The sequence below is a fragment of the Sturnus vulgaris genome, chromosome 5 (genome assembly GCF_052056855.1).
Source record: "Sturnus vulgaris isolate bStuVul1 chromosome 5, bStuVul1.hap1, whole genome shotgun sequence".
NCBI lineage: Eukaryota > Metazoa > Chordata > Aves > Passeriformes > Sturnidae > Sturnus > Sturnus vulgaris.
Window position 1 is genome coordinate 14,030,392 of NC_142247.1, and position 13,044 is coordinate 14,043,435.

Sequence of the window (13,044 nt, forward strand, 5' to 3'; positions counted from 1 at the left end):
CAAAGATCTCTCTGAGGATTGAGTGAGCTTTGAAATTCTAACTTGGGCCACATTATATGAAACAGAATCCAGCTTACTTGCCAGGAAGCAATAAAAGAGAACTCAGTGAGCCTGCTCATGTGAATACATCTTAGCAGAATCAGGGCCCACTCGAGCCACAAGGGAGGAGAAACTTAAATAAAGCATTTCAGTATAACCATTCTTTCAGCAGTTCTTAGTCTGTATTAGTACCTAACATCTGAGGAAAGGAAAGGTTTGCTGCTTGGCAATAGTGTGGTGTTAATGTAACACAATCTGTTAAATGAAAAAGCAAAATTAATTCCAATTTGGTGTCTTCAACATTTCACACTCCAGAGACTCTCACGGACTGAATGAAAGACAAGAAGGAGAAGAGAAAAATTAGTGATTTTTTTCAAAAATTAATTGTCTATTTCTTTGCATTTCACCTAATTAAGTCAAGAGGCAATCTGAGGAGAAAATAAGAAAGGTCTCTTATTTTTATAGGTGTTTGTTACCATGTGACCTAAGAAATGTCTGCCTCTGTCCATCTTTCACTGCCTACTCCCCCTCTTCCCCTTGTCGACTCCACAATTCAAATGTTTAGCTTTGCTTCATCCTCACAGCAAGGAATGGATTAGGCAGAATTACTTACTGCTATGCCAATTAGGGATGAATTAATTACAGTTTTGCCTCCTGTCCCTCTAAGGTTGCAAGTTTGTCTACCAAGCCCAACCTGAATGTAGGGAAGTGAAGAGCTGCAAACACTCAAGAGTCTGCAGAAACCAACTTTTCCTCCTGACCTATTCAAGCCTCTCGCTGCACTGGGGTGACTTAATGTGAGTTCTCCTTTCCAGGCAAAAGCACAGCTGAGCTGCTCTACTCCTTGGTACTTCGCAGGACTGTAAAGGGGGGCAGTAATAGTACCTATATTTCAGCAGCATTGTGCAAGTTAATCTCCTAATATGTGTAAAGCACCTTGTGGCCAAAGCACATGGGGGACAATAGAAGCTCAAAACGTTACCGTCATCATAATAAACTGGGGCATGTTCCAATTAGGCTGTTCCTAATGAAGTCTCCCTGGACCTCCACTCAGGACATATTTGGTTTCTGGAGTTACATGCATGCCCTGTCCAAACCAAAAACTGGAAAGCTACACAAGACTTTTTTCCTCAGCAGTCCATTTTTCCCTTATTTATTTTTTTCTGAAAAAAAATACTTTGCCATACCACCCACCGCCCACATTCACTTCCAGGCTAATTATACACTCAAAGACAACCAGCATAAAGATGATGATAGCTTACAGAGTCAAGGGAAGGCCTAGTCAAATAAACAGGATTATTTCCCTTGGTCTCTCATTTTTTTCCACTTGGTGATGAATCTTAAAACCTGTATAGCCATCTACCTTAAAAATACTAAAACAATCTTTGTTTTCCTTTTCTCCTTTTTTTTTACCCCTATATACTTTCAGCAGCACACTCCCCAGCCTATAAATTGCCAACCAAACCTTCCCTTTCACCCTGGTTACAGAGCAAAATGAAGCAATTCTGAATGACCCACTGCCACGACTTTAAAAAACCAAGAAGAATTAAAAATAATCCAAGAACAAGAGCCAAGGGCCCAGTATCATGTCACCTTCCATTTAAAATTCAAGAGGTTTGACAGAAAGCAGGTAGCTGTGTCTCTCATCCAAGTTCACCCATGGAAGCAGTCCCATCCCCGCTTCCCTGCAGTGTCAATTCCTTCTTCTGCTCCCTTTTCACTCCCCAGCAAAACCATGGATGTTCCAAGGACAAGCCTTACATAGTTCAAGGCCAGGTTGGATGCAGCCCTGAGCAACCAGATCTAGTGGGTGGCATCCTTGTCTTTCATAGTGGAGTTGGAACGAGATGATCTTTTAGGTCCCTTCTGACGCAAACCATTCTGTGACAGTGAGGCCAAATGACCTCAAAGAGTTAAAAGCTCTTTTTGACTTTAGTACCTTCTGAAGCATGGGAGAAGGATACCTAACTCTGCAAAGATCTCAGCATTCCAGCTGCCACTGATTCCAACAGAAACTCTGGGCATTTAATTTCGAGCTTCACAACATCAAGAAAATAAGTTACTAATATCTCCCTTTTGATTGATCTGTGGTGAGTTTTTATAAATCCACACCTTGTCAGTCTAAGTGTTCTGCTTTGCTAGTCCAGTATTATCCATGACATTATAAAACGACATTCCTGTACAAACAGAAGATGAACCCAAATATCACTTTCTTCACAGAACAAATGTAATGCAGCACATTTGGTCAAACCACTATGTAAAGTGATAAAGGAGGCACCCAGAGAAAGTACCCTACCAGCTTGATTATAACATATTTAGAGAATTTTTTTTATACAATTGTTCTGAAATTTTGTCTTTTTAACACAGCAAAAAGTGTCACAATTTACCTAAAGGAAAATATTTTATTTCAGTTCTCTGCCATTATTTATTCTAGTCCGTTTTTCAGATCTATATAGCTTGTATCATTATTGACACAGCTATATGAGTAATAATATGTATCATGCCTCTTTGTGTACACAACCCATATACAGAAGAATAGGGTAGTTCAGCCAAATGACTAATTATTAAGGGTATATTTTAAAAAAACAGAAATCAATTGCACATCACAGTCACTGACTGTGGTCATTCATTACATCACTGCTGTAGAACTTGCTCTGCTTTATAGGAGATATGCCATTACCAAGAGGCAGTAATAAAATATTGTAGAAGTTTTAGCTCTCTGAATGATAAATATGTTCATGTTTTTTCAATGTACAATAAAAAAAGATGAAAAAAGTCACACAAAAAAGGAAGATGGAAGTGACTTGATTATCTGAACACCATGGAAGACCCCAAATGCAGATGAAGTGGAGTTTTAGAACTGATATACTCACACACCTAGCAGGCACATAAAATTTTCAAGGTAGGATAACAAGTAATTTTATACATCTAGGATGCTCAAGCGCCCTGGCCATAATGCATTGCTTTAATTGAATACTGCTAGTAAAACTAAAAAAAACAAAAAGAAATCCATAAAAGGTCCAAGATTTCAGACTTAGTAATGTCCACTGCCTAAAACCAAGCAAGAAACAAAACAAGGTTGTGTACACAAAGAGGAAACAACAACAAAAAAATCCCAAAAAAACAAAAAAACAAAAAACAAACAAAAAAAACCCCCAAAAAACAAAAACAAACAAAATTTCAAACTTCTCAGTCAGCATAGCTGGGAAACCCAGGGGTTCAGCCTGTCCAGTTGGAGTGTGTGAAGCAACAGCCTGAATCTCTTTCTGTTTACTTTTCTGAGTGCCTTACCTCAAGATGTTGATGTTGAGAGGAATGAATCTGTGGTCCTCTTGCCTCTATCTATCTACTTGGACATCCTTCAGTGACTACACTCTAAATCCTGCTAGGTGTTAACCATGTCCCACTCCTTACTCTAAAACAGCAGCAGTTATCTTTTACGTAATATTGCCTATATTTCATAGGACAAAATAAAAATATGCATTCTAATTTGGCTTATTAGCCCTGTAAAAGTGCATCCTGCTACCAACTGAATTAACACATAATATGGATACTAAAAAAACCTGAACAATGCCACACCAAGAGAAACACAAACAATAACAAAAAATCTAAACTATACTTAAATGGCCCAAAATCTATTCTTTAACTGATGTCATGTACACCCACTTCAGTGTTTCACAATTGCTTCTTCATTCCCCAAACATGAAATCATTCCAAGGGGACTCCAAGCTATGCTGTATTTTCCATGTTTCACTTCAATAAAATATTACAAATACGTTACCATGTAGTTGGGATTTTTCTGCAATCATCATAACAAACCAATGTTTTCATAATATCGCCACAAACCACATCTATTACCTCATACAAGAGCACAATGTTTTGGCAATGCAGTGCAAATAGTAGGAACAACCTCACCGTCATCTTCCAAAATAGTTCTTTGAACACATTTCCAAAAAACAGTAGCAACAAAAGCCCTGCCACTTCATTCCTTCCCTCCACCCCCACGATGGATGAGAAGAAAGCACTGAAACAAGCACTGCCCTCTCCTATCTCTGTGTTACTAAGAGGCTCTGGATCACAGTCATCCACAGCTAAATCACACTGAAGTCAACATTCCAGAACCTGGAGAAACTGCATACATCATTTAACCTGAACACTCCAGAATAAGGTTTAAGAAAACCAGACTGTTTAATCTTCTAGTCTCACATGTCTTAACCAAGCCATAGTGAGGGCAGGGGAAACACCTAAATTACACCAGAAACGTAAGTAGTGCCCCACTTTAATGTGTAAATGACACTGAAAACTGCAGCAGAAAAATTTGAAGATGAGGTAAAAATTCTTTTGCTCATGGCCTGATGATTTAGCAAGTCCAAAATCTACAGAACTTCAAAGGAATCAAAGTCACTCAAAGCCTAACAGGGCAGGCCTTTATTTATGTGTTCAATCTACTATATTCCTTCCCAGACTTTACCCAAAATGGTTTCAAGCAACTTACTGTTAATAAGGATTAAACCTACTTAGCTGAAGTATTTCCAGAGATCACATCACTATCAGGCCTGATTAACAGGTCTTGAAGTCTACAGCAGTTAGGTTGCACTCCTCATATATTCTAAATATGACTATATATTTGTATTCTGGATTCCTTCTCAGTGAGAACCAGTGAGTGCAAAATAAATTCCACAATCCCACATCTTGTACACAAAGGGCATCACACACATCCTGCGACTTAAGCTATTCTCCTGAACTTATCTTAGTCTCACACAATCACACTTCAAATACCCCATATGTCCACTTTGTTTATCCCTCCTTTGAAAAGCTAATAAATGTAATACTTAGATGCAACTGCATTTCATCTAGAAACAATTATCTGCAGTACTTTGTGCCAGGAAAAGCATCAATAGGCGTCATTAACAACACTTCCACTTTATTTTCTTCCCGTCTAATGGGCCCAATCCAACACCCAAGCGAAGTCAATGAGAGCCTCACAATTGTTTTCAGTGGGAGCTGGACAGAGCCTCACGACTGCACATGAATGTGAGGTTTGTGCAAGGAGCCCAAGTGACAAGCACAGCCTCTGTTTATTCACACCACGATATTGCAAAGGGAGAGGAAGAACAAATTTCCCGGGATGTTCCCACTACCCAGAGCTGCCGAGAGCCAGTAATAAAAGCTTTGGAGGTGGAAGCAAACACTGCTCTCTGGACTTACTCAGTCCTTGTTCTCTTTTCTGAAACTGTCCATGACAGCTGAAAACTGGACAGATACAGGCACCTGGTGCCTGGTGCAATTAAACGTTTACCTGTTACTCTCCCTAAGTGTTTTTAAAAAACACAATACAAGCACCCTTGGTGCTACACAGAGCTTCATATTCACCTGGGTTGTTTTCATCTCAAAGGAAAAAATTAATCTGCATAACAGTTCTCAGTTACAACGCACTTGTCTTGCTTTATTGAACTCTACCTGATATCAGGTTTAAAAATGGCAAATAATTTATTTCAGGCGCTCACTTTGATGTTTCGTACAGATAAAAATACAGAGAGTGAAAAGCAAGCTCTCATTTTTTCCCAAAATACCCATGGAAGTGGTATATTTCCAAAGAGACTGGATGCATGAGCCAAACAATAAGAAACACCTAAAAGTGTCCCATAATTCTAAATGGACTCCGAAGTGCTTTGCACTTGCTGGCTCACAAGCAATGCTTTCCCAAACAGTTTTTTATTTCTTTACGAAAATCATGTACTCTTCCTACACATACGCTCATTCCTTCCTCGTGCTTTCAGTGGTAAATATAACATCAGAATCTTTGAAAGTGCAGATGTTATGTTGTGGGAGACAAGAAATCCTGTTCACTTCTGGCGAGCAACAGAAAGCACTCTGGGAAAGGTTCAGCTAGCAGTGAGGTACGGAACAGGTCACATAACCAGAGAACGGGCTGCATGGCTGGCGTCTGGTCACCTCGTGCATGGGGCAGTGATTGGTTGGGGACACGTGTGGACACCAGGTGATCAAAAAGCTGACTGGATGAAAAGGATGTGTGAACAACGACACCACAGTGGCAGGCAGCCAATGTGTGCTTGTTTTGGGTTAAGTTTGGAACATAAAAAGGCTTGGTTTGTTGCAATAAATGATCTTCAAAGAAAGAGGTCCCTGTGTCTTTTTTCCCCATTGCTACATTATATAGCCTTTGAAAGGTAGGAGACAACTTTTTTCTTGAGACTTTCAAATCTGTATCTATCTAGGGCTTCCTGGAAGGCACAAGTAGCATTTAATGCTCCAAGAGATTTCCAAAATCCTGCTCTGACATGTGCCTGACCTTGCTTTCCCTCATATGCTGGAGCTACATAGTCAAAGACACTGGCAGGCTGATACTCCACTGCCATTTGGCACCAGCATATTGAAAAGCTCACTTTTATTTGGGATTATGAAAAGACAGGCCACAGAGAGAGTCGAAGTCCAACCATTAGACCTGGTCGTTCGCACACAGTTTTAATGCAGATGCAACTGTAAGCTGATGGTAACACCAAACTCGCTGAAAATCACAGACACACCAAGAACATCCTCCTCTGAAACCATCCTCTCTCCATCTCAAGCTTTCTATAGGTCGGATGGCTAAACTTACTGGGAAGGGTGATGGAATGTGGCAGTTTCTTTAAAATCAACACAAAGAGACCAGAAAGAGACAACTAGAATCTTAGTGGTGGAAACAAAAGAAAGAATAAACTAAAAAATGAAGAAATAAAAAGAAGGGAGAGGGCAAGATATTTGCTCATCTCATATTTAGAGCACAGGGGAAACTTAGCCTTAACAGTGTAAATCAAATTAAATATTTCAGGGGTCTGACTTAAAAAGCTGCCATTTTAATAAAAAGGGGGACAATTGGAAGGTTGTTTAAAAACTGTAGCTGCATTCTCCTACCCTCTGCCTCCTCCTTTTCCCAACCCTTCCTCCCACACCACCAACTGCCATCTCTAATTTACCTTGCCATGCAGTCACTCCAGAATTCCCTCCCAACCACAGAGGACTGGAGGAATCTACAAAAAATAAACTGACAATAAATACGACTGTATTACCTAAAGGGAGGAGGGGAAGCAATGAAAATTACCGAATTGTTGACATTGGTCAAGAAACCTTTCCCCTCTAAAATTTCAAAGAACACGAAGGCTGAAAAGCAAAGGTCTCATTATGAATTCACTCAAAACTGTTTTTTTACAGAGTTCCTTCTCCCCATCCCTGAATACAGGAGCTTATTCTTGTGCAATCATTAATGCTCAACGGCAGATAGGCTGCTATTTCCCACTCCTGAAGAGACCCATTTTATGACATGCAACATGAAGAACTGCTTCATTAATAGATGGTTAAGTAGCTCCAGGAGAGTTGCTATAGGGAGGCATGGTGACACCACAGTCAGAGAACTGGCTTTCTTTCCATCCGGATCATCATTTAGAGATCCTCAGAATTTCCTTAAACTTAACAGGTTTATTGTTTTAATCCCTACTGGGGAGAATAACAGAACTCTTCATAAAAATGTAGAAAGCAGGTCTGACTGAATATGGGGAGAACGTGAAAGGGAAACAGCTGAGGAAGAGAAAGGATGGGTACAATATAGAGGCCTGCAAGTCCATTTTCTTGCCGGGACTGAAAACATTAATACTGTTAAGGCTTATTTCACACACATTTTTTTAAAGACTCAGATTTTTGCTGTCCACACATCATGATTCAACTAAAACTACGCAGAAGCTTTTTAGTTTCCAATATTATAATCATTTTATCCATAGAAATCCAACTTTATCTGTCTTTCAACATCACGGATCTTCTTGACAAAAAACCAGACTCAGGCTAATAAAATGTAATAGTTTAAAGCAGCACTTTCTTGAGACCACATAACATACAGAAAATGAAATTTTTATAAAATGAGAATGTAAATATCAATCAGTCCTTTTATTCACCCTCCTGTCATTTTGGAGGCCAACCCAGCCCTACTTATAAATCAGAAGTACATTTACTGAGGAAAGCATCCAGACACATTATGAACTGACATAAGCAGCTCTCTAGACACAGCAGCATGGAACCTTTAGCCCTGTCCAAAGGTGTTAACAATGCAGGACTAATGTGACACGGCACTAAATGGATGGCCAAACACAGAGGCTTTGTTACACACAGGAGGTTGCATTTTTACCATCTTTTTCCAAACATGCACCTAAGGGAAAATACTATCAAGTCGTTTCAAAGAAGGACTTTCAAAGAAGAAAAGGAAAGAAGAAACTGCTTTGTCCTGCGTATTTAAGGACAATTGCTAACAAAGAGTGAAAGCTCTACATATTATTTATTTTCCTCAGACGGTGGATTTTTCTCTGCTTAACTTTAGGGTAAAACATGAACTGGCCAGAGTACCAAATTCCCACATACCCAAATCTCCTAACTTTCAAAATTTATTTTATATAGCTATATGTTTCATAAATAGAATTTTAGTCAGTCTCATTCATTCTCAGCCTTTAAACAGATGAATTGGATCAAAATGATTGTATTATATTCCTGTAATTTATGTTATCAACTTTACTTTCCACCACTGCACCACTAAAGGAAGACTGTGGTCCTGATCTAAAGCTGTAAATTCCGATCAAATGGGAAAGTGTTAAATTCAGAAGAGCTTTTGGTCCATTAACTTCCATGCTGATTTGACACGCTCTGCAGTGCTTGGGCAACAGACTCTGCTATACAACGTATTCCTAAGCAAACAGTGCTTTGTGTCATAAACCATCTGGGGTGTCAGTTCCAAGGGCCACTCATCTAAGCTCCTCTGATACACTTGGAAATGCTGAGGTGCGGAACAGAAACTTTTCCTCACTACAAAATATCTTTTGCAAGGGTAAGGGAGATGCTGCCATCAGAGAAACTATGAAAGACACAAAATTTTGGCTAAGGGTGTTATTTTCATTATTCCACTGAAGAAAACCACTGGACAAACAAGCTTTCTGAAACACTGGGATTTTTCTAAGGTGCCAGTGAAAGTGATACCCTTCATAATCTGGACAGTGTTCCCTTTCATATCAGAGCCTATAGTTGCAAAGCTAAGTGCCAAGCAGATGGTTGAAATCTGTTTTGTATAAAAAGTGTGTGCGCACATGCATTTTTTTTAGACAGGGTTCTTTGTATTCATATTCAGGCCTAGGTTCTAGCCATCAAAACACTGGCACTGAAGCAATCATTAGCTGCACTTTAGACAACTGGCAACTAAGGTATTCACAGCTCTCCACAAAATGTTCAGCTAATACCTCCCAGATGTATAACCAAGGCAAAAGATCATCTTAAATTGGTATCAATGCTTTGGATGGCCTTTCAATAGACTGCACATATATGTAAAAAGCTATTTTCTTTATCTCCTTTTTAAAATAATGCTCTGTTACACTCTGAGTGTTTATAGCAGCTTTGAAAAACACAGGCTTCCACATCAAATTCTACCCAAATACAACAGTAGAAACTCCATTCATCCTGTTTTCGTCTTTCTAAAACATCAAGCAGGAAATTCTGTAGGTAATTTTAAGAGAAAGACAACCATTATCTGATAACCATTTAGCTTATTAAAAAGTAAATATAAGATAGGCTCAGCTGCTATAGAGGAATCAGCTCCAGACAAGATGAACCTCTTCCTGGTACACTGGACAACTCACACACCTCACCTCAGTGGCAGGTACCTCGGTCAATTTCTAAGTGGGTTGCTTATTACCACAAACAGCAAAACCAGAAATGCTTACCAGCATGGGGCTCTGCTGTCTGCCTGGGCTTCTCATGGAATCAGTGAACAGGTGACAATAATTTGCCTGGTGACAAATTAACAGAGGTCACACTTTTGAAAACTGGGGTTATCAAACAAATGTATATTTGGAATAAGGCATTTTTGTGCAGCGGTCTCTCTATAGGCCTTGGTGGCCACAACTGGGAATTAGTACCTTAGGAAACACACCATTTCAAAACAAAGATTGATTTTCTGTGCAGTGCCAAGTCTGCTAAGGTCCAGATGTTAGCTCTGGCATAATTCAGGTACATTTTCATCATGGACATTCAGATCATTCTAATCTGCCAGGCATACATGTTTAGGAGAGAAAGACAGTTAACCTGTCATCAAAGCACAGCAACACAGAACTCTCGAACTCCCCAGATTTGCTGAAGCCTGCAGAAATCCCTCCTGATGCTTCAGAAACGCTGGTGACATTGCAAACCATGGAAGTTTGCTGCAGATTAAGGAAAGTCAGGATTCTGCTCAATGATCTCCTCATGAGTCACTATTTCATGCCATCGTGGTGCACTGGGGTGAAGAATACCAGCCTTTTTCAGAGTCGAGCAGGACAGTAATTAATTAGGCCTACGTTTTTAGGACCTGACACTGAACTCCAGTGCTACTGAGTCCAAACACTCAGAATGAATGGGTATTTTTTTAAAGGATGCCTTGACTGGCCCTGTCACAAAATAGGTCTTTGTGAACACACTGCTGAAAAACTACAACTGAAACACTATGGAACTGGCCTGATCACAATCCATTATCTTGAAAGTAATGTCGCTCTTAAAAAGCTTATCAAAGAGAATAACTTAACAGCTTAGTCGTGATATTCAAAGGCAACAGAGATGAAATCCACCAGGACTACCTCAGTTTATACCCATTTTCTCAACAGTGTGTAGTAAAGGATGCAATACAGCCTAGATGTAAAGCTACCAGCAGACCTCAGCATTTCAGCTCTACTCTTACTGAGCATGCAGTTGGAAACAAGAAAACCACTGAAACAGATCAGGAGAACTTTTAACATGAATAAGAAAATAGTTCCTCCCTTTTAATAACCCTGTATCATTTCCTTCATTTTGGATCTCTTTTAAAAAGCAGATGCCAAATGTTTGGGTAGGAATCACAGTGCATTTTGTGTTCTGCAGTGGGTTTTTTCACTTTTTGGCTGGCTGGTTGGTTTGCTTACTGTGGCTGCCTATACTGCCACTTGCAGTGGAGTTTGTTCCTCACATTAATACTCTCCATGTGAACAATTTTTTCCTGGACTCACCTCATGCCTTGTCCTTATGTTATTAAACATATGACAGCTCTGGTACACATTGCTTTAGATGTTAACTGTTCTCCAGGACCAAGGTTTACCTGTTTGTAGCACACACTGTTTCCCAAATTGCTGCTTAAACACAGCGGGCACTGCTGCTGGACTCCAGTTATCCAAACTTGCCTCCAGGTAGAGCTGGTTTAGAAGCACACTCAGATAACTGGAGGGTCTACAGACAGTATTCCCTCCCAGCCCTCAATGATACAACTGTGGCTGCAAATATTTCTTTATTTTTTTTATTAATTATACTCCATAGTCCCTATTTTACATACTTAAGCGAATACTATAGTTCATTTTGCTAGAATGAGACCTTTAGAAATTATAATTGGACAGAGACAAATCTGTAATTCGCAGTTCCTAGGATCTCAGGAAGGAAAAGGAGGGTGTCTCGAGGTTAAAAGTGTCAGTGTCTCTACTTTTTAAATCCTCACATGCAAAAGCTTTTGTGACAGCTTTCCTCAGTTTACTCATCTATAGGTTGAGGCTAATCTTGCTTCTCAGTCTAAAAAGCACTGAAATCTTCATGATTTGTGTATCAGTGCTTACCAAATGCTCTGAATTCCTAATCAAAAGACTTTATAGGAAGCATGAATCTATTATTAATAATATCAGTACTTCTAACAGTAAAGCAACTTCTACATATATGCGTCTGGAAAAAAAAACAGAGAGAGAATACCCATGCACATATATTGCTCAATTTATAAATTGTTAAGCATGGCCTCAGGACTGAAATCTCATTCATGAACCATGCTAGGGATCTCTTACCTACTCCCTGTTTCTGAATTTTCCCCATACAAAGACACATTTATATTACTCTAAGCTCTAAGCACAAAGGCTGCTCTGTGGAATGGAAAGAAACCTTCTTTTTTGTGTTTGTACAGTGACAAGCATAATGGGGTCCTGATTCAGGATGGTTGCACTCTACAAAAACATGCTAAATCAATGACACTAATATATATGAAGATTATCTATAAAAGAGATGCACTTGAGAGTGGCACAATCTTTTCCCTATACTTTGCCTGGCATTTCATGCAAACACCTCATGTGCATTCCCAAGTCACACAATTCATTTCATACTTTGGGCAAGAACAGAAAAAGTGAGCAGAACTTACAAAACATAAGCAAAGGAGGAGAGTCTTCCACTGAGAAATTCTGCCAAATTCTAATCTCAGTTGTAAAACCAGAATCGGCTCAATGTTATGGGGTTTTGACAAAGATGAGAACCAGTAGCCTTCTTTAAAACACGCCATAAATTTCTACTTCAGTGTCCAAAACCCAGGAGCAAAAAACAAATCAAAGCCTAAACCTGAAGAGAGAAATGTATTTTCCGTGTCCCTGTTATATTCAAATTCAAAAGCCTAGATATTTTTAACACACATGGAAAAAAAAAAGCTATTTGGCTTTACTCAGCAACTGCAGAAGGAAACTGTACCAAAAGAATAATGTTGCATGTTCTGTTTTCACTTGATTCCATTTAGCCTTTGAGTTCTATTTCAGTTATGTTTCATTTAGTCTATTTTTTTTTTTTTTAAATAATCATCATGTTTTGGTGATTCACATTTCACACCAGCCCAGGAACAAGTCATGTAAATACAACACAGCAAAATGACCCAGTTTGTTAATAGACATGCAAAACGGGTAAGAACATCCTTCCCTCCGCCCTACCAACCATCACCTTCCCACACATCTCATGTCTACTCAAAAAAGTCTCTGCCCTGGTGAGGCCATGGTATTGAAATTTAGGGATAAAAACCTATGAACAGAAACTTGACTAATTCTTGGGAGAAATTGTTTTCAGTCTTGCTTTACAAAGTGAATGCAATGAGGATGCTAAGAGAATTAATCTGGAAACAGAAGGCTTCTCTGCAGTCTAATACAGCTCTCAGAACTACAGCTCTCTCCCAGCACAAAG

At 39.3% G+C, this 13,044-nt stretch overlaps 1 protein-coding gene across 20 annotated transcripts in view; it reads right to left on the reverse strand.

Annotated features, from left to right (window-relative positions):
* The window catches only part of SOX5 (SRY-box transcription factor 5), a 614,147-nt gene that overhangs the window by 267,088 nt on the left and 334,015 nt on the right, over positions 1-13,044 (reverse strand). For 3 of the 20 annotated variants that reach the window (XM_088164922.1, XM_088164915.1, XM_014880143.2), the window contains one exon: positions 9,792-9,857. The exons of the other annotated variants lie outside the window; for them this stretch is intronic. The gene's annotated coding sequence lies outside the window, so the exon portion shown is untranslated. The remainder of the gene's footprint in view (positions 1-9,791; positions 9,858-13,044) is intronic. 20 annotated transcript variants of the gene reach the window in all.